The sequence below is a fragment of the Octodon degus genome, unplaced genomic scaffold, assembly GCF_000260255.1.
Source record: "Octodon degus isolate 3935 unplaced genomic scaffold, OctDeg1.0 scaffold00032, whole genome shotgun sequence".
Classification (NCBI taxonomy): domain Eukaryota; kingdom Metazoa; phylum Chordata; class Mammalia; order Rodentia; family Octodontidae; genus Octodon; species Octodon degus.
The window spans coordinates 4,704,166-4,731,351 of NW_004524608.1; the positions used below are offsets into that span (position 1 = coordinate 4,704,166).

The 27,186-nt window shown below is 38.6% G+C and overlaps 2 pseudogenes; both read right to left on the reverse strand.

Moving 5' to 3' along the window:
* Nucleotides 1-895: 895 nt before the first annotated feature.
* On the reverse strand, nucleotides 896-2,276 carry LOC101586088 (annotated as a pseudogene).
* Nucleotides 2,277-2,474: 198 nt separating this feature from the next.
* LOC105742016 lies at nucleotides 2,475-14,080 on the reverse strand (annotated as a pseudogene).
* Between the last annotated feature and the right edge of the window lie 13,106 nt (nucleotides 14,081-27,186).

The window sequence follows — 27,186 nt, forward strand, 5'->3', positions numbered from 1 at the left end:
GATTTGATTTGAAACTGTCTCATTGCTATATGTTTATCAATAAAACTGTAGAAAAAACAATAAAATAAAATAAAATAAAAATAAAAAGAAAGTTTGTACTAATATTATTTAGACAAGATATCATGTCTTCATCTTGTACTCTGAATACTATGAAGACAACAATATGCAATGTATTATTTATTGTAACTGTCCTACTAACCTGTTTTGAAACTATTTCATTATTATTTTTGCTCATTAAAATTAATTTAAAAAATTAAAAAAAGATGAGAGAGAAGAAAAAATAGTATAAAATGAAATAGAAACAATGTAGAATTTCACTAAAGAAAATAATAGGAATTCAACAATGGTTGTTATATTATATAATGTTGTCTTCAAATTAGTTGTTTGAATTACCAGATATAAGCATGCAATTTTTTTTAAAAATACAAGCAATTAAAAAGGAAGAAAAATACTAAGCATTAACTTCACTTTTCAATAGAACAACAGAAATCAGCAGTGCAATTGTCCAAGGTGTCCTGTACATATACATAAATATATCTTTTTCTTTTCCTTGTTTCTTTTGCCCTTTTCCTAATCCCAGTTGTTCCTTACCTTTTTTTTTAAGTCACAGATGATAAATTATTGTTTTGTTCAATTTAAGGTTATTCAACATATTTATTTAAAGTTGAAAAAGAGTAAAAATTAATCTATGATAATAGAGATCAGAGTAGCGATCACTTTTGTAGAGGGACTTGAGTAAGAAAAGGGCATGAAGATTTCTGAACTACTTCTTTAGAGTAGGGAGCTAGAGGTTTCCCTGTAAATTCTGACACTGCATGCATCAGTGACAGCATCATGATATACAGATGACCTAGCCTCCTATCTGCCTTCCAGTATCCACAGAAGTGAGTAAAACTTACATGTAACTAGAACCCTGGCTGCAGAGGGGTCCAGAATATCTAGCTTTCCTCTTCTTAGTTTTCACAGGTGACGGGCAGGAGTCAGTGTTTCTTTAACAATGGATTCTCTACCTTTCAATGGGTGAACTGAAGATTGAATAATGACCCTTGTTCCAGGAGGCAACCCTTCCAGTGGCTTTGACTTTTTAAATGTTTGATGATTCTTGGTTTTATGCTCCATTTCCTCCTTTAGACTCAAAAACTGTAGCTGGCACTTGGAACATGTGAAGGCTCTCTTCTTGTTCCAGTGTCTCCAACAATGTTTAATGTATGAATTTGAAGTTTTGAAAATTTTAAGACAAAATAGACAAAGCAGATCCTTAGTGGGGTTTTTTGGAACTGGGGGTTGAACTCAGGCCCTTGCGCTTGCCAGGAAAATGTTTATTCCACTGAGCCATCTCCCTGACCCCCTTAGTGTTTTCATGGAACGTTCTAAAACGTGTTTCCACATCAGCAAAGGCCAGTGACTTGTAATTGCAAACCTGGCACACATAGGGCATTTCCCCAGGCTTATGATTGTCCTTTATGTGTTGTAAGAGAACTGGGTCTGTTGCAAATGACAACTCACAGAATTTACAGACAGCAAAGGGCTTCTGGCTAGTGTGCATCCTTTCAATGTGACACTGCAGCTGGAATGGAGTTGGAAACTCCTGGTGGCAGTGCTGACAAGTGGTGTGGTTTTCCCAGTTGTCACCCATCTGCCTCTCAAGTTCCAAATGGTGTTTCATGTGATTCATAATCTACTGTCTTTCAGAACTTTCAAGCAGCTGAGGCATTTAAAGATTGTAAGTCTTTGTTTCTTGCCACTCATCTCCTTTATGTTGTCCATAGCAAGTCACTAAGTAACAGGACCAGACTTACTTTCTTGCAATCAAAGGTATTCTTCTGAATTGTTAGACTCACTAAGCCTGTTTTTGTCAGACCTCCAGAGCAATTTCCTGGGTCTGGATCTCTGAGAGCAAAAGGCACCTTGTCATTAGCATAAGTCCAAGGAAAGAATGTCCCATTCTGAACAAAACTTGACAAGCAGACACTTCTTGATGTTGCATTTGTGTCCATTTTAGGAGAGCTACCAGACAGGGTCACAGCTGAAGAATGTACACTTGGGATTTCATCCCTGAGTTTAGATCTTTTGGGACTTCTGCTGATATTACCAGCAGTGAAGGATTGCATTGACTCATCTGGAGGAATAACTTGTAGTGAGCTCATTATATAAGTAAGGCTGTATGAAAATTGGGTGCTAATGGAACTATCTTTTGATGTCCATCCTGACTGAGAATTTGGCAGGGCAGCTGTTGCTGTGGCCACTGGTCTCACATTAATTCTGGGTGGCAACATATGAGCAGTATCTTGACTGAGGTGTCCTAGCTTTCTTTTTGAATATGAGCCTGGGGTGTCTCTGTTCACAATGTTTGAAATAACTGGTTTTGAACTTGAAACCACCTTGACAAAGAGGATATTAGAATGTTTATATGCATCTTGCCTCCCAACCCAGATCAGATCACCATCTTCATCATGCTTGTCCCTCTGATCGGCTTATCTTGGGTGCTTCTCTGGTGGTTCTGGTTCTTGCTCTTCACTCAAGGAGATGTGCTTTGCCATTTTAAAATTACTTTGGATTGAAGCACTGGTCCCTTCAACATCCACAGCTATCTTTTCATACATTGACACCAATTCCTTAAATTGAATCTCCAGGTGTTGCAGTGCTGCCCAATATTCCCTACTCTGGGCCACAAGGGATATTAACAGCTGTGGCGGCATTAGCACTTCTAACTCTCTGAAAAATAAGTGAAGAGCTCAACAGTCAGGCTAAGAGTATTCTTAGATCTTGCTGTTTTCTCTTTAGTTTTTTTTTTCTTATTCCTTACTGCTGAACAGATTTTTCCCTTTCACAATATCTATTGTACCTTTCAGATTTTATTTACTCTTTAAGGTTCTAAACTAGTGAAACAATATGATGTTTGCACATGTGGGTTTGATTTATTTCTTTTATGAGTATGGTCTCTAGTTGCATCATTTATCTATAAAAGCCTTGAGTTTATCATTTTTATTGCTAAGTAATACTCCATTGCATAAAAAGCCACATCATTTTTATCCATTTCTTAGTTGATAGGCATTTGGATTGTTTCTAAGATATAGCTATGACCGATTGTGCTGTTATGAACATTCGTGTACATATATCGCTGTGGTATGATGTTCTTTGAGTTGATTTGCAAAAATACCCCAGAGGAAATACTTGGGACCTATAATCCTTGTTTCTGAGGAATTTCTACACTTACTTCCATCATGGTTGTACCAGTCTACACTCCTGCCAATAGTGGAGAAGGGTTCCTTTTCCCCCACAGCCTGTCTAGCATCTCTTATAGGTTGACTTCTTGATGATAGCTATTCTTTGTGAAGTAAGAAGGAATCTCAGTGTTGTTTTAATTTGCATGTTTTAATTTGCATTTCTCAAATGACAGGTGTTGTTGAACATGTTTTCATGTATTTATTTGCCATTTGTATTTCCTCCTCTGAGAAGTGTGTATTCATCTCAGTTGCTCATTTTTGGATTGAGTCTTTGAATCTTGGGGGCCTGATATTTTTAGTACTTTATGTATTCTAGATAGAAGTCCTTTGTCTGAGTGACTGTTGAATCAGATTTTTTCCAATTTGTGGGTTGTATTTTCACTCTGTTGGTGATTTATTTTAATGTGGAGAAAATTTCAATAAGATGCGATCCTAGTGGTTGATTCTTTGAAGTTTTTCCTATATAGTATGGTTTTTGTTAATAAATGGTCCGAGTACCCCAATGTCTTCAACATTTCTACATATTTTCTCTTTTAGTAAAGTTAGTGTTTATGTGTTAATGTATAGATCTTTATTATTCTATTTTAACTTTAGTCTAGTGCATGGTGATAGAGTTGGATCTAGTTTTCATTTTTGGCATGTGGAAAGCCAGTTTTACTAGCATCATTTATTAAGAATGATGTTCCTGTAAACATATTTGGCCCTTTTCTCAAAGATAGGTGGCTGAGTGTGTTTGCATTTGTGTCTGCATATTCTAATCTGTTCCATTGATCTTCAGGTCATAATTTAATGCACAAAGCAATTTCAGGAGTTTATATGTTTATAGGTAGGGCCAGAATTCTGTCCAGGTTCAGTGGTCCTTCACTTATCCTGGAATTTATGTTCCAGATGCCCATGCAATAAGTGAAAATCAGCAAAGTAGCAATAATATATATATATATGCTTTATAAAACCTTTCTGCACTCTTTTTTAAAAGAATATTTATTTAATTTGGTATAGGGTCTCACTGTGCAGCTTGGACTTATAGTGATCCTCCTGTCTCAGCCTCCCCAGAGATGGGATTACAGGTGTGCACCACCACATCCAGTTTGAGTGGCTAGCACAGTGCAGGAATGGCACTTGCCATTTACACTTGCCAAGCAGGTGCTTAGATTTCTGAGTTATTTCCCTGGCCTCCTTCCCACACTCCTATAAATCTGTCCCACACTTTAAAAATACTTCTAATGTTCTTAATCATTTTCTAAACTGGTAAATCTATGTAATTTTAACAACATATGTATTTTGTATGGCACTGCAAAATCTCATGATATAGCAAAAAATCTGCAATAAATAATTTAGATTAATATTTTTTGAAAACCCATGGAATCGTGAGACTGTGAAAATCAAACCACAACATAGTGATGGACTATTGTACTTTATACTTAGTCACCAGATCTTGCCCTCCCTTGTGACCTTGAGGTGTCCATCACAAAGCAACAAGCTCTACCTTTCTTTGGTCTAGCTAATTTCTTTCACTTTTGGTTCTCAACTTTTCTTCTGTAGCTCAGTCCTTCTATAAAGCATGAAAAGGTTCCTTTCCTTTTAACCCTACTGCTCCTATACATTCCTCTTTTCACCAACTACACCATGCTCTCCTAAGGGCCCTAGATATCACTCTGTCTAACCCAATCCAGACTTTTACCTTATACAGCTCTTCTCAGACACATAATGTAGTGGACATTTTAGGGGATAAAAAGAGACTGTCTTTCCAGCCAGTAGCATATCTATCCAAACAACTAGGCAGCACAGTTCACCTATGGGCTCCATGCCTCCAAGCCCTCACGGATGGACTCCATGCCTCCGAGCCTACATGGCAGCAGCCACACCAACAGAAGAGGTAAAAATTTTTACTTTAATGTAGTCTATCACAGTTCACTCACCCCATCACATTAGTGAGCTCATCACACACAAGACACCTCCACCCTTAGTGATTCCTTTCCACATGCAACAGATTCACCTAATGTTTGTAGAGGAATCACTATTGCCACCAGTATTCCTGTCAATCACACCACCTTACTCCCCAGCTCCGATGAGGCTCTCAACACAGGTGTGTTGAGGTCCTACAGATAACCGCAACTCCCTTTCCTCACATTGGCAGCCCTCCCTTGCCCGTAGCCTCTGACACCTGGTTTGTAGATGGCTGCTCATCAAATGCAGACACCCAAAAAAGGGCAGGATATGCCATAGTCAATTGGTCAACTGTAATAGAGGTAGGCCCACTGCCACCTGGGACATCTTCAGAAAAGACAGAGCTAATAGCCCTTACACAAGCCCTCATATTAGCCAAAGACAGAACTATAAATAGCTACACAGACTTTAAGTATACATTTAGTATTTTTCACACTCATGCTGCCATCTGGCAAGAAATGGAATTTATCAGTGCTCCGAGTACTCCCATCACCAAAACACCTTTCTGCCTTAAAATCCTAAAGGCAGCACAGTCCCCCAAACAGGTAACAGTCATTCATTGAAGGGGACACCATATGCCATCAGATCCCACTGCTCAGGGTAATGCTTCTGCTGACCCACAGTCCAAATTAACTGCAAAACAGTTATTTCTTTCCTGCCTTTTTCCTCTTATCCAAAAAAACCTGTCTTCACCCCAATATTCACCAGAACAACTGCAGTTGCTCCATAAACCTGACTATCATCAAAACACACAGGGCTGGATCCTCCAAAGGCCAAATGTCCTTCTTCCAGACCAATAAGCACAAACCATTATCACTGGTTTACCATTTACACAACTGCTTCTATATTGGTGCCCAAGCACTATATAAACTCTTAGCTCCCATTACTGCACACCCCTCAAAAAACCATCACTCACCAAGTTACTCAAAACTCTCAGCTCTGCACCACGATCTCTGCTTGGGGACAGTTACTATCTCTTTTTCCAACCCACCGGCTTCATAGACACATGCCAGGCAAAGGCTAAGAGGATACCTTCTATCACAGGTGAGAGGACCCCTCCAACTCCCTCAGATTTTCTCTGTGTCCTCAGAATTACTAAAGGCCTCATCACTTTCCCTTACTTCTGCTTCTCTGACACACTGGAAAAGCCTAACAGTAAACATTTCCATCTCAAAAGATAGAAGTATGAAATAGACTCCTGTGGGAGCAAAGTAAGACCATAATCCAGAAGGACAGACATTAAATCATGTACTCCCGAGTATAGTACACAGGGCAGGTTGTGATAAAATGTGAACTTCAGAGTGTCATGTCCTGAAGAATGAGCACAGACCACTGCTCTGAGGTGAACGTCAAGAACTACAGCTCCCTGGGATTTGTAAATTTCATACCAGTAAATAATTAGAGGTATGAAGTTTAAGGAAAGGAAGTTTTATTTTATTTTATTTTTTGATACAGGATCTCACTACATAGTTTGTATTCATAGTGATCCTCCTGTCTCAGTGTCCCTAATGCTAGGATTACAGGTATGTGCCACCACACTCTGTTCTAGGGCCAGCACAGTGTACCATAGTTCCAGGGCTGGCACAGCGTGTGGTACCAGGGATCAAACTTGGAAGCTTGTGTTTGACAGGCAGGCATTTAGACCACTGAGCTATCTTCCCAGCTAATAAAATATCTTAATAAAATATCAAGAAAGATATTTTATTAGACACTATTGGAAGAGGGTGAGTGGGAAGGAGAGAGAGCTACCCTAATAAAGCAGAGTAGGAGACTCTAGAAAGATGGAGGACACATGGTCCCTTTTTTCTTAACACTTTTTATTAGTGTAGCAGAAAGACTCCTTTTCCTGGAGTGTGTTACAACTGAATTAGCTGTTTCTGGCCCTAGGCTCCTACCTAAGGTAGCATCTTCTATGTGCAAATTCTTATAAGAGCTTCATTTGGTTTCTTTTGTCCTGTCACAATGAGGTTATTAAGAGTGTTCAACATACAAGTTTGACTTATCAATTAAGTAATTAAGGAAAGGGAAATATAATAAAAGAAAAAATAGAGAATCTTTTAAGTGGATGCCTGTTGACTCCTTTGTAAGATGGGAGAGAAAGCTGAGAGGATGGCAAGTATGATCCTAGGAGGGCAAACTATGAAACTGATTTGCTTAGTGTACCTGCCTTATATATCAATTTTCTCTGGGCTTGTTAATAGCTCCCTCTATAAAGTTTTAATTCTTTCTAGTCAAGGTTAGCCTTAATGCCCAATAATACCTTTTCCTGTTTACAGGTTCCTTTCCTTGTGTTACATTGTCTTATTACATTTCTGGTGGATGTAGCTCTCATGATTTTTCTCTTAGGCTGACTTGTTCCTTCCTTAGCTTTCTCATACATTGCAAGTTCCTACCTTCTCTAACATTTTATGGGCTTCAGAGCATTTTTAGCTTCATATTTTGCCCTCCTAGGAACATACTCGCCATCCTCTCAGACCTTCTGAAATATAGATGAAAGCTCCTTGGTCCTACAAGTCTTGAATTTGTATGCCTGAATAATTAACATTATGTGGAGGATGCTATGGTCTGCCACTCCCTGGAGCACTAACGAGACTTGTTAGTGTTGAGGTGTCTGAATGTTTGCATGTCTGGGCATCAGGAAGTGGATTCTATGGAATCAATATCCTAGGTGTTATTTCTAGAACACACTGCCCTGGGGTTTTCTTCACAAAACAAAACCTTAAAACTTTGCACCTTTGAAGCTATGAAGGGTGGAGTCTTTCTCATTCCTGACATTCTCTGAAGTCATTCGTTTCCCCTATTATTCTGATCCAAAGTAAAATAGGAAATGTGGTTTGATAGCATATCAGGAATAGGAAAGGGAAACAGTTAATTCAAGGACTTTAGAAGCCCATTCATGAAAGCATTTTATCCCATTTCTAATGAGATTAAATTTGGTAGGGCAAAAGAATTACTGGAGTATAACACTGAACCACCCTGTGAAGCTGACAGGAAATCAAGGGTTCTGCAGCTTTGGGAGGCAGCTAAAGCCAGAAGTCTACTTGAACGTGAAAGTGTTCATGTTGGTCAGAGACTTCTCTAAGTCCCTTGGTGAGCTCTTTTCATACATTGATGAACTCTGATGACTTCTAGAGTCTGATCCCCATTTCAATTCCTGTGACCATTCCCAGGGTGACTGTGAAGGGGCCTAGCTGTATAATGTGTTGTGGCCTGACATGGGTGATGAGAAATACAGGGATGGGTAGATCAGATGCTGCTAAGGAAAGGGTAGGAGGAGGAAGTCTGAGGGTGAGTAAGGGAGTAAATGTCTGAATTCCTCAAATTTGTGCTGTATGAAGAAGGAGGAGCTAAAGGTGGTAGTTGCCAAGGGTGAAAGGGATGAGGCTGGTAATACTGCAAGAACCTCTTGGCTAAGAGCAGTGCAGTTTTGTTTTAGGAAGATTGCTGTCAGGCATATTGAGGCATTTTTATTTTGGGGCAACTCCATGGTCTAGAGGATTGTGTTTCAGGGAGTCCTTTCCCTTGTTCTGGCAATAGTCAGATATGGTAGCATTTAGACCACCTTTGAAGGAAGTGTACCCAGGTTTCTGTGAAAGTGTTCCTAGATGGTTAAAACTATGATCAGAAGGTGGGAGGAGATGGACAGTAGCTCTACAGAGGTATATTCTAAAACATCAACTAGGGTGAAGTGAACTTGTTTATGCACAAAGGAGCAAATGGGGCTAGATGGCAGGATATGTCCCACTGCAGCAGTCAGCAAGCAATTAAGGCCTGTCTGGAGTCCTTTAGTGCTCTCAGGAGTCAGATGTCAGAACCTTCAGCTAGGTTTTTGCTCATGGGACTGGCAGTCTCAGTGAAGTGTAGCTCCAAAAAAGTGTTTATCCATTTTCTGAAAGGAGCAGTAATTACTGAATCTGCTATTTGAGAAAGATGAAGGCAGTCCCCACAGGATTGGTGGATGATTCCATTAGCATTTTGGATGATTTATCCATGTAAGAGAGTGTCTGTTTGAGATAGCTAGGAAGGGTGTGTGTAGGGGGGTAGGGGTTAAGAAGAGAAGTATTCAGAAAGAAAGGATCAGAGAAGGAGAACAGCAAGTAAGTGTGATGGTTTGTTCTTGGGAAAAGTCTGAGAAGATTCAAAGTAGATATAAGTGTTTGATTATGGTGTCTAGAAAGGAAGAGGGCACATAATGGGGAAATCCTTCTATTTGAATGGTGAAGAAATGGGCAAAGATATGAAGAGAGATTCATGGAGTGGTCTAGCTGTTTCTTTGATCTTTTCAGTCACAGGAGGAAGCTTGGTAGTCTTCAGCAACATGGGTCCAGTGGGTGTGCACCATGGATCTTCAATGATGTTGTTTGATATCTAGCTTATTATCCCATGAAGCTTTGCATGGCGCATCTAATATAAAAAAATTTTTACAAAGATTGATTTCAATGAAGGAAACAAAGATTTTTTTTATCAAACCCCTGAGATTTTCATATGTTCCAGTTAATTGAAACAACTTCCTCTTATCTTTCTTTTATTTCTACTAAACATTGAAGGGTTGCTTTAGATTTATTATCCCTGATGGTCACTAGCTATGTGAACTGTGTAAATGTAGGCTTGTAGCCAGGTGTGATATGAGGTAGACCCTTGACTTTGGGTGTCCTTTTAAAATTTCCTTTCCAATTTTTATTTTGTCTTTGAAAAAGAGAATCTTGCATCCATCATCACATTAAAGCAAGCAGCATGCAATCATGCATGCCAAGCATATATGAAATGAAGTTACAAGCTTTAATAACAAGTGCAAGGGCATTAACAAGCAAACCTGGATTTAGAATTGTTGTTTTAAGAGATTGAAATCTATTAAAATGACTGTATTCAAAATATCTGAAAGTTATGATGCTCTTATCATCACTATTTCTTCTTCCTGTTTGTATATTTTCAGAGATTTCCATTTTTTATGTATTAAGTACAGTGTCTGCATGGTCTCACTACACAGATCAGACTTGTAGTGATCCTCCTGTTTTCAGCCTCCAAAGTGCTGGGATTACAAGTGTGTGCCACCATGCCCAATCTAGAGATGTCCATTTTTGTGCACCCCTCTTTCCTTTGATCCCATACTCTTAATAATCTGATATGCTTTGAGATCAGAAATTGAGACATCAAAAAAAAAATAATAACCTCTTAGCCAGCCATATTGCTACATGGCAGGATTTCCATCCTTTTAGGAGCTTGAGGCAGGAGGATTACAAGTTCAGCTCCTCCCTGTGTAAGTTAGTGAAGCTGTCTATCAAAACAATAAATTAAAAAGCTGAACAATTTAGCTCAGTGTCAAGCACTGGGTTTATGCCCTGGTAATACTAAATTTACTAAATTTATTTTCTGCCAAATAAAATGAAGAACATAAGAAACAGCTAGATGATTACTTTCTCATTATGACCTGGGAAAATTAAACTATAGAAGAGAAATTATAGAAGAGAAAGGCTTTGAATTCAGGTTGATGGGTAATGTCCATCTGGATTAATCACCTCATGGGAAGTCTAACTATCTCAGATCAGTTTTGTAGACTCAAATAACTGGATTATTTTTCCACTCTGCATAACAGTTAAAATTAAAGTGTGTTAATGGAACATTCTTCAGCTATAAAAAGGATAAATTTGAGGCTTTTATCAGTAAATGGGTGCAATTAGAGACCATACTCTCAAGTGAAATAAATCAGACCTCCATGTACAAACATCATATTGTCTCCCCAGTGAAAGAACCTGAAAGAGTAAATAAAATCTGAAGAGTACAATAGCTACTGTGAAAAGGGAATGAATCCATCCCGAAAAAGAAGGAATTACTGAGATGAGAAGGACAAGAAGAGAATGGGGGAGTTATATTTGTTTACGTATACAAGATCTCTTGGATAATTGTACTGCTGATTTCTGCTGGTCTAATGAAAGAAGCAGTTAATGTTTAATTTTTTTGTCTTTGTTTCTTCATTTTTCCCTCTTTCTCTCTTCCTAATTTCTTTCTTTTTAAAAAATGTATCTGGTATAGAGTCTACAGAGTTACAGGGTCTCACTATGTAGACTGGACTCATAGTGATCCTTCTGTTTTCAGCCTCCCAAGAGCTGGGATTACAGGCATGCACCACCATGCCTAGTCTCAATCAACATCTCAGTGTGCCCCAGGGGTTGGGCTGGCACAGCAGGTCAGGATTCGAACCTTGGTTACTGTGCTCTGCCTAAGTAGATGCTTTAGTCTGTTGAGCCATTTGGCCAGCCTTCTCTTCTTAATTTCTTCTAATTATTTTTCCTTATTTATTTCTCTTTCCAATTTTGCATGCATATATCTGGTAATCTGAACAACTAAGTTGAAGATAACACTCTGCAGTACAAAAAATACTATCAAATTTATATTGTTTTGTTCAGTGAAATTGTGTATCATTTCTGATTTTTTATTACTACTTTGTATTCTTTTTAAAAAATAAAAAATTGAAATGTGTTACATCAGTTTATACTAACAGCTTGGAAAAACATAGTAGGAGTTCTTAAAAGGACAAGTATAATCTGTATGTCCTTATTAGGTACCCCATCAAATAAGTGTGCAAGTTAACTTTCAAATATAGTGAAATACAGTTTGTTGGAGGAGGAAAATGTTAAATAAGAACACAGACCAACTACTTTCATATTAAACAGCAAGACACAGAGTAAGTGACCAACTTAATGGCAAAAATACTTTACACTGATAATCTAGAAATTCACTAACATTTAGATGAACGTATTTTACAGGAGCTAAAAATAATTTATAACAATAACATAGGAACTGAAAAACATTTCCTCTGGCAAATGGAAAAGTCCTTACATTGTTCTATGACTCAAAGAGCATGAGGTGGGAATCTTAATGCTCAGTCCAGACTCTGGCCAGACTCCGTGGTGATGCCAGGACCTGAACGCAGGCGCAGAGGCGCACTGGCATTTTGAGATCACATCTACGAGAACTTATCTCATTCATCTGCCAGTACTCTGGTACTGACATTTTTAAAAATCATTTATTTATTTATTTATTTGTTTTTTTAAATTTAATAGCTATTTATTCCTTTACTCAAACCTCTACAGTCAAAAATGTTTGGGCCCTTTGCTCATTTTAATAAAAGCTCAGGTCTCAAAGGTTTTATGTTAACAAATGCTTTCTGAACATCAATTGATCCTTTTGACGCCCCTAACGAAAGAAAAAATCAGTACTGGGAATGTACCAATTATATTTGCAGTTAGATCTTTTTTCTTTTTATATTTGGTGCAGGGTTTCACTATACAGCTCAGACTCAGTAGTGATCCTCCTGTTTTCAGCCTCCCTAGTGCTAGGATTATGGTGCACCACCACACCCAGTCTCAGTGGCCAGCCTGGGCTTGCCTAAGCAGGTGCTTAGACTGATATCTCACTGCCCAACCCTTTGCTTTTTAAGTCAGCAAACACAGAATTTGGTACAGCAGTCTGAACCGGGATGAGAACATGAAAAGACTGAAAACCACGAACTTGCAGTGACACCAACTGACCTCAGGGCCAATACTTTCCCCCATGTAGCTGTAGAGTTCAAAGTATTCTCAGGTATTTACTGAATGGCCACTTTACGAGTTTCCCACACTTGCATTTATTACATTTACAAACATTAAATTTACCCAATATTCATTCAATATCTATGAACTTTAAAACACAGTCTAAACATCACTGCTGACTACTGTGCATCAAATATATAATTTCATTGGGTCAAAGAAGGAGTTTGGACACTTTCAGAAGAATGAGCTGTACAAATGAGAATTCTGAATTTGAAAAAACTCTAACCTGTTCTACATATAATCATAACACAAGGTTATCTGATTTTAAGTTTGTATTTGCTAAACTTCAAAAAAACAAACAAACAAACAAAAAAAAAAAAAAAACAGCCACTTCAAACCAGCAGAGTATTGCAATACCTCAATAAAGCTGTAGGTTTCATTACATGGACCAGACAAATTTACAGGGCTAGTTTTAGCATTTCTCTTTTAAAGAATCTATTTTACACCTACTATATCACACAGCATGTTTCAAACACTGACATATAACCCCCAAATAAGATAAAGCAAAGATTTAAAAAAGCTTATTTTATTAGGAACAAAGATACACCATAACTTATAATCTTCAAACATTATTGCACTTTAAACTTCCATTTGGCAAAATAATCATAAATCAGTAGACTACTTAACAAATAACACCTTTAAGCAAATGAGCTGTGCCAAATTGTTCATTGGGTCATGAATTTTACAAACATTACTTACATTATTAGTGGTAATGGTGGAGCTGGAGAGTATTGCGCCTTCTCCAAACTGCACAACGAGAACCACCAATAGTGTGGTGGAACTTGCAGCCCTTTCCAAGGCCACAACTCTTGTGGCCTTCAGATGTCAGCCCACACATCTCCCTGTGCTTATGGACTGGTTTGGTGATCCATTGGGTGTCAGGATTTCTTCTAATGGCTTTGTGGAATGGATCATAAGGATAACCTCAAAGAATTCGTATGTGGAATTTTCACCAACCCAGTAAGAATTTAGAACTCTCAGAGCCCCACAGTGGCATCCAGCTCACTCCTCAGCAGCAGACTGAAGGCTTCGTGCAAACTTCAGCTGGTTAACACCATGATGGACAGGCTTGACGAAAGTTACTCCCTTAGGAACTGGAAGTTTGCAGCCACCGCAGTGCACACAAGTTCTGTATATAACATACCCTTGGTTGGCCTTGTTTCCCAGTCTGTGAGCTTTGTCCTGCTGGGTGGGACGAGGAGCCCTGTGGAGTGCCAAGAGCTAGTGGTACTGCCAGCAGTGGACCAGCAGCAGAAAGAGCATCACCTCGGACTGCTTCTTCCTCCACAACTCCTGGGTGAATTTGTGAACACCCATCTTGGCTTACCTGATGGCTGCCACTAGACAAAAATCTTATTGTATTTATTTATTTATTTATTTATTTATTTATTTCATACAGTGTCTTGCTATACAGCTCAGATTCCTAGTGATCCTCCGGTCTCAGCCTTCCCAGTGCTGGAATTACAGGCATGTGCCACCCTGCCTTGTTGTAGTGGCTGGCACTGTGAGCCCAGGGTTCTGGGACCCATGGGGCATGTGGTACTTGGTGCTTTTGCTTGCTGGCAGGCACTTAGATCCCTGAGCTCTCTTCAGCCCGGTACAGTCTTTTGTATATCAGAAGACACATGAAGTTTTCATAACTCACATATCCTTCTTCTACTCCCCTACTTAGTCTAAGAGAGATTAAGGCATGTTTCCCGGTGAAATTTTTGGGGTGCATGTGCATAAGTTACAGGCTGATCCAGTCAACTCACCTGGAAGCTGTGATGCAAACAAAGGGGGGGGGGTTGGTCTTTCTGTCAAGGTAAGGTTTCCCAGGTTGTATTTGTGTCTTCAAGACTTATAGAGCTCTGAGCTACCATAAAGTATCATCAAGACTCTGATTTTCTTTAGTATTATCCCACCAACGAGCAGAAAATACTCTGTACATCTCAGTCATTGATGCACATCTTTCTGCCTCTACAACATCACTTGTTTGGTTCAGATGTTACCTTGGGATCAGTCGGGTTGCTCCATTGGCAACTTCAGTGGGATTCCATTGTTTTAAGAGAAATGATTTGCAGTGAGAAAGAAAATAACTGGACAAGTTTCTGTGTGCAGAATTTCCTGTTTACCTATGTCTTAGTTACTCTTCTCTCATTGCTGGGACAAATACCCGACACTCAAAATGAAGGAAGGAAAGGTTTATTTAGCTTACAGTTACTGGAGATTTCAGTCCATACTCAGCTGGGTCCAACGCAGAGCAGCACATAGCAGAGGGCAACTTTTCATGGTGGCGGCAAAGAGCAAGAGTACAAGGGAGGGGTAGCAGCAGCTCAAGCAGCTAGCTTCTCTTCCCACCTTACATTGTAATGCAAATTACTTGCCCCAGGGTAGGGGAAGTACTCACACCTATGGGTACTTCCCAGTATTTGCTCACCTATGGGTAATCCCAGCAGTACTAAAACCCATAATCCCAGCCTTGGATCACACATAATCCCAGTGGATCATGAGTTAACACAAACTCTAGGAGTCCTCACCCCATGACTGCATGAGGCTTTGTGGGGACAACTAGACACAAACCATAACAACCTAGAGTTCTCTTCACCTTCCAAAAATTCCAAAAAGTGACTCAGAATGAGGACTTGGTTCTGAGATACAGAACAAATCTCATCCCTTTTCTTATCACATCATGCTCAATATAGATAAATATAACCAGTGCTGGGCACTTGGCTTCCTGAGAAAATCCAAAGGATACATGTGGGGGGAGGGGCAAGTGCACCTGCACACATTGATAGTTTGAGATATTCGCCATGCATAGGTAGAGGCTTTCCCTTGATTATTAAATGACAAATGAGATTCAAACACTAAATGGCCTTTCCCTTCTGTCAAAAATCTAATCCTGGCATACAAAGATTCATGGAGATTCATAACTCATCTACAGCAAAGGATGGTTTTTCCACTACTTACTCAACTTCCAAGAAAGAACTTTCTAAATCCTGATACAAAAGAATGCAGGAACTAGCCTGAGATTATAGATGACAATAGGAGGGATTTTTCAGTGGTAGCACAATCACTAAGCTGCCTGATGAGGGAAGTCCTGGCCACATATCTCCCCATCTTTCCAGTGTGACTATGTCCTAATTACCTAGACATACATCGATGCACCACAGAGCACAAATTTCTTGCTTCATAATGAAAGAACCATACTACCCTCTCATTCTCAAGGAGAAAATCCCTGAAAAGAAGGGATGAGTGAATTGTATATGACACAAGTAAGGGAAAATATAGATTGAAAATATGTACATTCTCTGACATAAAAAGGACATTTTGTTTTGTTTTGTTTTTAATTAAAAATTATTTTTATTTTTTAATTTTATTGAGAAACAAATAACAATGAGAGTTTCAAAACTGATTAGTGGGACAGTTTCAATAATTAATTTCAATTTCAATTATAATTAATTGTTGTCTTTGTAGTGGTTATTCATAGTACAAGATGCAGACATGATATCCTGTCCAAACACCATTAGTACAAATCTTCCTTCTCATTGAATTAAGAGCAAGTAGCTGTATATCTATCATAACTATTTTGCATATACAGATACAAAATGGTCCTTCATTTGTATTCCCTTTTGTGGTTTACTTTTGTCAGAGATGGGCATTCCATTGCCATTTAAATATTGTAGGTGTGTGAATGCAGCAAAATAATCCACTATAATAAGCCAATAGTCCAGTAGTCCATAATAGTAATGGGTTATCCGTAGGACTGGCAATGTGAGAAGTTGTTGACTTGAGCCTTTTACAGCTCAGCATATCATTATGGCTTTACTTTTCATACTTCATTTTTATACTTTTCTGATGGATGGTTAAGACCAAGATAAAGGGGCCTGGGAGATATTTCAGTTGGAATAAGAACTTCCCTGGCAAGCACAAGGGCCTAAGTTCGATCCCCAGTTCTGAGAAAAAAAAAAAAAAAAAAAAGACCAAGATAAAGCAAGACCTATATAGCAAAAAATGTAACTTTTGTATCTGGAAAGGTCAGTCAAATCCCCTCAAGATTTACCCTGAAACACTGTACTGCAGTTTGTAGATCCCTTTTCAGTGTCAGCCATGTGGATGAGTCACAGCCATTGCCTGACCAATTTGCTCTCTGTGAAAACCTGAGAGAATGTTTTCTCTCCATGTGACTCTCCTTAGGTACACTCTACATCATCAATCACTTTCCTGTGAGGACACTTTATTTTGTTAAAAGTATTTTGTTCCAAAATCCTAAAGCATTTGTCTGGAATATTGAATTAAATATCAATATTTTAAAGTTATGTAATGCTCTTCCATATTTGGTAATCCTGAATTTAGTGTTTAAATATATCATTTTCCCTTCCTTTTTCCTTTCTTTTGTCCTTTTCCTCATCCCAGTTGTTCCTTCACTTTGAACAAATCCTTTCCCTTTCACAATATCTACTGTAGCTTTCAGATTTTATTTACTCTTCCAGGTTCATACCCTAGGGAGACAATATGATGCATGTACATGCAGATCTGATTTATGTCCCTAATAAATATGGTCTCTAGCAGCATCCATTTACCCATAAAAGCATAGAGTTTATCTTTTTATAGATGAGCAATACTCCATTGTGTAAAAATATCACATCTTTTTTATCCATTCCTTGGTTGATGGGCATTTGAGTTGCTTCCAAGATTTAGCTATGACAAATTGTGCTGCTACTAATATATCACTGTGGTATGTTTTAAATACTTCTGGATAAAAAACACCCAGAAGGGAAATAGCTGGATAGAATGGGACTCCTAATTCTAGGCTTTTGAGGACTCTCCACACTGATTTCCATAGTGGTTGCACCAGTCTACACTCCCACCAACACTGGAGAAGGGTTCCTTCTCCCTACAGCCCCTGCAGCATTTGTTATTGGTGACTTCTAGATGATGGCCATTGTTTCTAGGGATAAGATGGACCTCAGTTTTGTTTAATTTGCATTTCTTGAATGAAAAACGATTTTGAACATTTTTTCGAATATTTACTTGCCATTTGTATTTCTTCATCTGAGAAGTTTGTTTTCATTTCAGATAACCATTTTTGGATTGGCTCTTTAAATTCTGGGGGGTCTGAATCTTTAAAATTCTCTTTACATTCTAGGTAGAAGGTTTTTGTCAGAGGGAAAGTCTGCAATAATTTTTCCTAGTTCATGTGTTTTCTGTTTACTCTGTTGGTGATTTCTTTCTTTCTTTCTTTCTTTCTTTCTTTCTTTCTTTCTCTCTCTCTCTCTTTCTTTCTTTCTTTTTCTTTCTTTCTTTTTTGAGCTTTAAAATATTCTTTATTTTTTTAAAGTCAATGTGTGTATTACAGGAAACAAAAACACAAGAAGCAAAGAAAAAAGTCATTTGCAGTCACAAGCAGCTTAGCTGGCTGTGTTCTTCTAGGTCCCATTGTGTACATGCATGGCATGCCATTTTATGTAACTGAATTTGTACAGTGTGTGTCATGCTTTTTCACACATCATGAATATTCATCAACTCAAAATCCCAAAGCTATAAGAGTATTTTTGATAACTAAGAATACACAACACCAATTCAGTCTGCTAGAAAAAATTTGTAATTCTGCCTTTCTTGGGAAGAAAAATTTCACTGGATAAAAATGGCAACAGGCCTCTAGATATAAGTATTGGCAAAGTTACAATTACAATACTGTATTTCCTTAGTGCTCAATTTAAAATAGACATAAAGCTACAGAGTACACCAAGCTCTGTATCTGAGGTATCCAATCTCTACAATCAAGGTATTTGCAAGAAGGCATGTTCCCACTGAATTAGTAACATATTTGTACAATATAGCTAGAAGACACACTGGTTCCCATCACCAAAATGTAACTCTGCCCACTTCATGCACACTTCTCCTTGTATGCTTATTTCTGTCCCTCTGCTGCCAGCCTAATGACAAATCCAGACACACACTGCCCAAAGCTGTTATAACAATCTCAAGCCTAAGATGCATCTTTCCTGTTAACTATAAAAAAGATACTTAAATGTTGTCTAACTTCCTACCTCTAGTTTTTATCATATATTGTCACCTTAGGACATCTATAAAGCTTAGATTCTACGTGATAGATTATGAACTTTGTGCACAATAAGCCCAAGTACGTTACCAAAAATGTACATACAAGATGGGAGACATAGCTCAATGGTAAAGTGCCTGCTGGCAAGCATGAGGTTGAATTCAATTCCCAGTACCAAAACTAAAAAACAAAATAATACATATAGGCCTATGGTTATAATCTAAAATTATCTTGTACATATAGCAATACTAGCAAACAGCCCTTACCACCCTCACACATCCTTTTCCCTCTTCAGTGATTAATTCAGGTCCACATCTAGCTCCAAGAGGTGGCTTTAACAAAGGTTACTTCCTGAAGACAGTTCTTCCTTAAAACTAACAAGACATTTATTTGTCTTTTTTTTAATTTTTTTTTAAATTTTTTATTTATTTGAGAGAGAGAGAGAGAGAGAGAGAGAGAGAGAGAGAGAGAGAGAGGTGTGTGTGTGTGTGTGTGGCCAGCTCAGCCCACCAGGGGGCGGGGCTGGCTGGCATGTGGTGCTGGGGGATTGAACCGCGGTCCCTGATGCCTTGCCAAGCTTGTTCCAAGTAGGTGCTTTAGACCACTGAGCCATCTCTCCAGCCCTTATTTGTCTTTTTGAGACAGGGTTCATTGAGCAGCTCACTATGGCCTTGAACTTGATTTGTAGCCCAGGCTAGACTCAAACTCAGTGATACTCTCTCTTTTTAAAATCTTTTATTTATTCATTTGGTACAGGGTCTCACTACACAGCTCCGATTCATAGTGATCTTCTCATCTCAACTTCCCTGGTGCTGGGATTATAGGTGTGCACCACCATGCCTGGTTTTCAGTGAGTCTACTGCTTCAGCCTCATGAGTGCTGGGATTGCAGGCATATGTCACCACACCCAGCTATGAAGACATTTACATAGGGATTATTTTGCTACTTCTAACATAATTTAGACAGAAAGACTTTATCCTTTAATACCCAGCAATAGTAACTAAAATGTACATATTGAAAGAACAATGGCAAGATAATCTGGACTCACTTAACTGCCCTCTCTGCACACTTCCCCTCCCATATCCCATGAATAGCCAGCACACTCTCCAAGACATCACTGGACAGTCCCATTCTCAAAATGCAACCATTCCTGTAAAGTAACAAAAAAATACTTAAAAGCAATTATGTTAGCCCTTGACATCTACATGCATGAATGTTAAACATCTAGAAAGTCTAGATGTTTTCAATGACAACTTAAATGTCCAGTATGCATAGTGGCATTGAGTACCCTGAACACATATGCTTAACAAAGGCTATAATTTTAGTGTTCTAAATAGGAACACTGTGGTCTAGAGCCCTTTCCCCTTTCCATTTTTTTTAACCCAGGGGACAGAAATATGCATATGTAAATACTTAGAGGGGACTTTTAACAATTTCATATCCTAAATAGTTTTAAGAACATTCTTGTACACAATATGTTAGTTTAATAATTCTACTTCTGACATACATTGGCAACCCCTTTAACATCTAGAAAGATGATGCAAATTAGGACTCCTTTGTCCTTTATATACAACTATATGCACAGGAAAGTAAATTGGACCTAAGGGACCCTGGTCAGTCTCATTGCACTTAAACCACACAGACTTAGAGCCCTTTGTACTCTCTTCTCCTCCTCCCTTTCTGAACTAGCACAAATATATCTACAGCTCAGATCAGTGATTTGATCATTCCACTTCCAAAAGACAGTATTTCATTAATTTTAACAAAGTGATGTCTTAAAAAATGTATTGTTTACTACCTCTAATTTTAACATACTTTGTGTACTTCTAAGCATCTAGAAAGACTATGTGTTTCAAATGTGGACTCAATTTGTTCACTATGTACACAGTAGTGTTGAATAAACTACACACATGTAACAATGATTACATCTGAAAGTGTCTTCTAAGTAGAGGCATTCTGGCCTACTACCCTTCATTTCTTCCAATTTCTTCTTGTCACATGTGATATGGGTACATTTATGTTTTTACATTTCCAAAATCCTTTTCAGAAGACAGTCTTTCTATGAATTTTAACACAAAGTATGCAAAGTGTGTTAGTTTACTAACTCTACTTTTGTCATACATTTGGCAACCCCTTCAATATCTACAGAAAAGATATAAAATTAGGATTCATGTCAAGTATATACAGCCATATATACAATACAGTTAAATGAAATTCATGTAACATAAGAGCAATGGATAAGCTGAAATTTTCCACCACACACTTAGCACCATTCACAATTTCTCCCCCACCACCTCTCTCAAGCCAGTGAGCAAGTACTGCTCAGAGGTGGTTTAACATTCTATTTGCAGACAAAGGGTTTTCTATCAGTTTATAGAACCTATTTACAAAGTGTTATTCTGTACTTCTACTTTTAAATATATCAAGCATACATATCTGGAAATAGATTTTTCATATAAGAATTTATATACAGCACTGATAAATAAAATTGCACACACATAGAGCAATGGTTGTAATCTGAGGTATTTTCTAAGTACAACTTTGGTCCCATTTCCTTCTCTCTGCTTCAACCCAGTGGACAAGCACAGGCATATGTAATGTTAAATATGGTTGAATCCGAAACTCATTTACAGAGGACAAACTGTTCTGTGCATTTCAATACAAAATGTACGAAATGTGCTAACTTTACTACTTTGTCATACACTGGCAAACTTCTGCATTCAGGGATTATGTGTTGCAAAATTTGGGTTTGTCTGTTACATACACTATGTACACAACAAAACAAAACCCACAAAACACTAAAAAAGATGTCTCAAAATATCCAAGCACAAACACACTACCATAATGCCTTTTGCAACTGCTTCCCTCCCACCTCCTCCAAACCACTGAACAAGTACAGAGAGTATCATATTGTTCAAGAGGTGGTTTAACCATTCCATTCCTAAGAGACAATATTTCATATGAATTGACACTGAGTGTGGTGGGGTGCACCTGTAATCCCAGCACTTGGGAGGTTGTAAACAGGAGAATCACTACAAGTCTGTTATAGTAGTGAGACCCTGTAGACCCTTCCCTAAAATACATGAAAAAAAGAATAAACTTTATGCAGAAAATAAATTAAATAAATAAATAATCTGTCCATTCAATGAATAGAAAGATTTGTTCTAATAGTGTTTGTGGACAGGATATCATGTTTGCATCTTCTACTATGAATAACTGCTAAGAAGACAACAATATGCAATGTATTAATTATTGAAACTGTCCTACTAATCGGTTTAGAAACTGTCTCATTGATATTTGTTTTTCAATAAAATTATTTTAAAAAGGAAAAAAAGTAAAATTTACCTGCAGTTATGGTTGAGTCTCGTTGCCCCCCAAAGCCTCATGCAGATATGGGGTGGACTTCTAGAGTTTGTGATTACCTCATAATCTACTGGGATTATGGGTATGAGAGCTGCTGGGATTATAGGTGTGAGTGCTGCTGGGAATATGGATGTAGCGCTACACCCATCCTGGAGCAGGTAACCTGAACACAACATGAGGGAGACAGACTTGCTCTCTGTAGCCATTATTGCTGTTACTCCTCCCATTCGCTTTTGCTGTTTTGCGTTCTGCTGCCACAAACTGCTGTTCCCTGCCATGTGCCAGTATTCCTTGGAGCCAGCTTTGTGTGGACTCAAACCTCCACTAACTGTGAGATAAATAAATCTTTCCTTCCTTAAAAAAAAAATCCTGGTGTGGGAGAGCTACCAGCTACTGTGAGCCGGTGGGACCTATTACTGGTCCCAGCCCAGGTGCAGTGTGGGTGAAACCCTCTGCCACCCCCTTGGGATACCCCCCACCACTCCGCAACAATCACCCACCCCGGCTGCCAAGCAGGAATTTCTGCTGCATTCCAGGAACCCCCAGACTCAGTCCTAGCCCAGGTCCGGTGAGCGTGTGGGAGAGCTTCCAGCTACCCTGTGCCTGCGGGACCTATTACTGATCTCAGCCCAGGCGCAACGTGGGTGACACCCTATTCCACTCCCTTGGTACGCCCTCCACCACTCCGCAAAACCTCCACAACGCAGCTCACCAAGTAGGAATTTCTGCCCCATTCATGGAATTCCCAAACCCAGTCCTAGCCCAGGCCCAGTGAGTGTGTGGGAGAGCTGCCTCTCCAACCTACTCCACCTTGTCCCCTCCAGGCTCAACTCAGACCTAGCATACAGGCCTCAGGTGAAAGCTTGCAGCTGAAATCCCTGCAGAGAGTGTAGACGATAAAACCACCAAGCTAGTCCAGGAGCAGAAAATCTTACCAGATGGGCACAACAGGTTCACCCTAAGGGCAGCAGCAGGAAGGAGCTGAGCACAGCAGCCAGACCCGAGCCAGGCACAACTGGATAAATCCAAACTTTGTAGATCTGAACCTGAACTTCAGTACATGCTAAGGTTATAACTACAACGAAGATATACAGCAAAATTCAGAAGACAGTGCTACACAAAATGACGACAAGGACCAAAATGCAAACTCAGAATCCAAGGCACCTGTAACAAGTGCAGAGGACACTAACACAGAATAAATTGGGAATCACACAGCTGAAAGCAATGAATCAATGGCTTCTGAAATAAAGAAACAACTACAGAAAGGTGTAGAGGAACTCAGATAGGAAATAAAAAAGAAATCCCTGAATTAATAACATCTGCACTAAAGAATCAAAAACAGACACATATGGAGGAAACCCAATGCCCACCCAGAACAAGTGCAGAGGACACTAGCTCGGCTCAAATGCATGGATCAAGAGCGTCAATAGTAAATAAGCAACAGAAGAAAGTTATAGAGGAGCTCAGAGCGCAATTCTTTACTGAAATAAAAAAAGAAATCTCAGAACTCATAGCATCTGAAGTAAAGAAGCAACTGCAGAAATATAGGGAAAAAAACCAATCTGAAAAAAACACTGCAGTAAAAGAACTTATAACTGCTACTAAAGAAGATATTGATACAAAAATGGAGGAGATTAGAAAAATGACAGATTCCTTGAATGAGCAATACAGGAAAGAAATAGATCACGTGAAGCAGAGTCAAAGAGATATAGGGGAAATTAAAATCTCAATCACAAGCTTGCAAAACCGTTTAAGTGAAAGTAAAGACCAAGTTTCAGATCTTGAAGATGCTGGTGCAGCTAGTGAAAAGGTAAGAAAGGATCTCTTAAACACGACAAGGATGCAGGAAAGAATAATCCATCACCTGCAAGATGGTGCAAAGATGAACAATGTGAGACTAATAGGCATCAATGAGAAAGAAGAAGTCAATACAAATGACATTAAAAAAATATGGGCAGAAGTAATAGCAGAAAACTTCCCAAATATGAGGAAACAGTCTGACATTCAGCGAACTGAAGCATACAGAATGCCAAACAACCTCAAACAAATGAAAAATACACCGAGACATATAATAGACAAGATCCCAGAAATTCAGCACAAGAATAATATACTGAAAGCTGCTAGAGAAAAGAAGCAGACCACATTCAAAGGAAAACCCATCAGAATTACGGCCGACTTCTCTTTGCAAACCATGAAGGTAAGAAGAGCACAGAGCAGAGTACTTCAAGTCCTCTATGAAAACAAATTCCAGCCCAGACTACTATACCCTGAAAAACTCTCAAGTTTGATGGAGAAGTGAAATGCTTACTTGACAAAGAACAGCTAAAGAATTTTGTGATGACTAAGCCAATCCTACCCAGGCTATTGAAAGATATTCTAGAGAAGGATCAAAATGATGAGAACTCCATGAATGAGATCAGAAACAACCAACTAAATAGGGCAAGCAATTAAACACAGGAGAAAAAGGAGTAAACAACAACAGGTAAATAACATGTCAACTGTAAGTCAATACATCTCAATTCTAACCATCAATGTAAATGGACTCAATTCACCAATTAAGAGAAATAGACTGGCACAGTGGATTAGAAAACAAAATCCAACAATATGCTGTATACAAGAAACCCATTTAACTCATACAGACATTCATGGGCTGAAAGTCGAAGGATGGAATACAATACTACATGCCCCAGCACCTCAGAAAAAAGCAGGGGTAGCAATTCTATTCTCAGACAGTCTCAACTTCAAACCAACAATGATCAAGCGAAATAAAGAAGGCCACTATATACTGGTTAGGGGAAAAATTCAAGAGGAAGAGGTAACACTCATAAATATGTATGCACCAAACACGGGAGCACCCAACTATATAAAGCAAATCTTAATGGGTATGAAAAATCTAATATCCAATACCACAATTTTAACAGGAGACCTTAACACAGCCTTATCTCCAAAAGATAGGTCAACCAGACAAAAACTCAGCAAAGAAATAACAGAACTGAAACAGAGCTTGAAACAAATGGACTTGGTGGACATATACAGAGTGTTCCACCCAAACACAGCTGAATACAAATTCTTCTCAGCTGCACATGGGTCATTTTCTAAAATAGACCACATACTGGTCCATAGATCATGCTTAAGTATATGTAAGAAAACAGAAATTATCCCATGCACATTATCTGACCACAGTGCAATGAAAGTGGAAATAAATGACAAAAGAAACCAGAAAAGACCCTTAAAAACATGGAAATTAAATGACACCCTACTCAGCAACCATTGGGTCACAGAAGAAATTAAACAAGAAATTCAACAATATCTACAATTTAATGAAAATTCAAGCACAACTTATCGGAATTCATGGGATATGATGAAAGCAGTTCTCAGAGGGAAAATCATAGCTGTGAACTTACACATTAGGAAAACAGAATGGGAACAAATAAATACTCTAATGCTGCACCTTCAACAACTAGAAAAGGAAGAACAAACAAAATCCAGAGCCCAAAGATGGGAGGAAATCATAAAGATTAGAGAAGAAATTAATTCAATTGAGACAAAGAAAACAATTCAAAGAATTAAAAAAGCAAAAAGCTGGTTCTTTGAAAGGTTAAATAAAATCAATAAGCCCCTAGCTAGCCTCATCAAAAAGAGGAAAGAAAAAATTCAAATACAAGCAATAAGGAATCAAAAGGGTGAAATTACCACAGACCCAGTGGAAATTCAGAAGATTATCAATAGCTACTTTGAGAAGGTTTACTCTCACAGAATAGAAGACATAGAAGAAATGGACAGATTTTTAGAAAGGTACAAATTACCACAACTGAATTGAAAAGATATAAGCACTCTCAATAGCCCAATAACAGCCAATGAAATACAAGATGTAATTTAAAAGCTACCAGCAAAGAAAACTCCTGGTCTGGATGGATTCACAGCTGAATTCTACAAGACATTTACAGAAGATGTGGTCCCTCTACTCCTCAAACTCTTCAATGAAATTCAAAAGAAGCAATCCACTCAAAATCATTCCTGGAGGCAAATATTATACTGATAACAAAACCAGGGAAAGACACAACTAAGAAAGAGAACTAGAGGCTGATCTTCCTCATGAACATAAATGCCAAAATCCTCAATAAAATACCAGCAAATGGAACACAGCAAATCATCAAGAAGATCATACACCATGACTAGGTAGTATTCATCCCAGGGAGGCAAGCATGGTTCAATATTTGAAAATGTATAAATGTAATACACTATATCAATAGAGCGATAAATAAAAACTACATGATCATCTCCATTGATGAAGAAAAGGCTTATGACAAAGTCCAACACTCATTCATGTTCAAAGTCCTACAAAAATTGGAATAGATGGCATCTACTTCAATCTGGTAATAGCCATTTATAAAAACCCAAAGGCTAACATAATCCTAGATGGGGATAATCTGAAATCTTTTACTCTTAGATCTGGTACATGACAAGGATGTGCTCTATCACCACTCATATTCAATATAGTTCTGGAATCATTAGCTACAGCCATTAGACAAGAGAAATCAATAAATGAATAAGAATAATCAAAGAAGAAGTTAAATTATCTTTATTTGCAGATGACATGATACTTTACTTGGAAGACCCAAAAAACCCCACCAAGAATCTACTAGAATTAATACAGAAATACAGTAGCATAGCAGGTTATAAAGTCAATGCCCAAAAGTCAATAGGCAATAGACCCAGAACGCAGGCCCGGCGAGTGAGTGAGACAACCCAGGCCATGGGATCCTGAACAGACCCAGAGCGCAGGTCCAGCAGAGTGAGATGACTTGGGACCCTCTGGATCCTGAATAGACTAGGAGCACAGGTACTGCGAGTGAGTGAGATGACCCGGCCAGCGGGATCCTGAAGTGACCCAGAGCACAGTCTCAGCACGGAACCCTTCAGCAGAACTCCCTGAAAAGAGGCTAGAGGCAAGACCCACCCAGCTGATTCAGGAGCAGAACATCTTGTCAGAGAGACACAAAGGGTTCAACTCTAA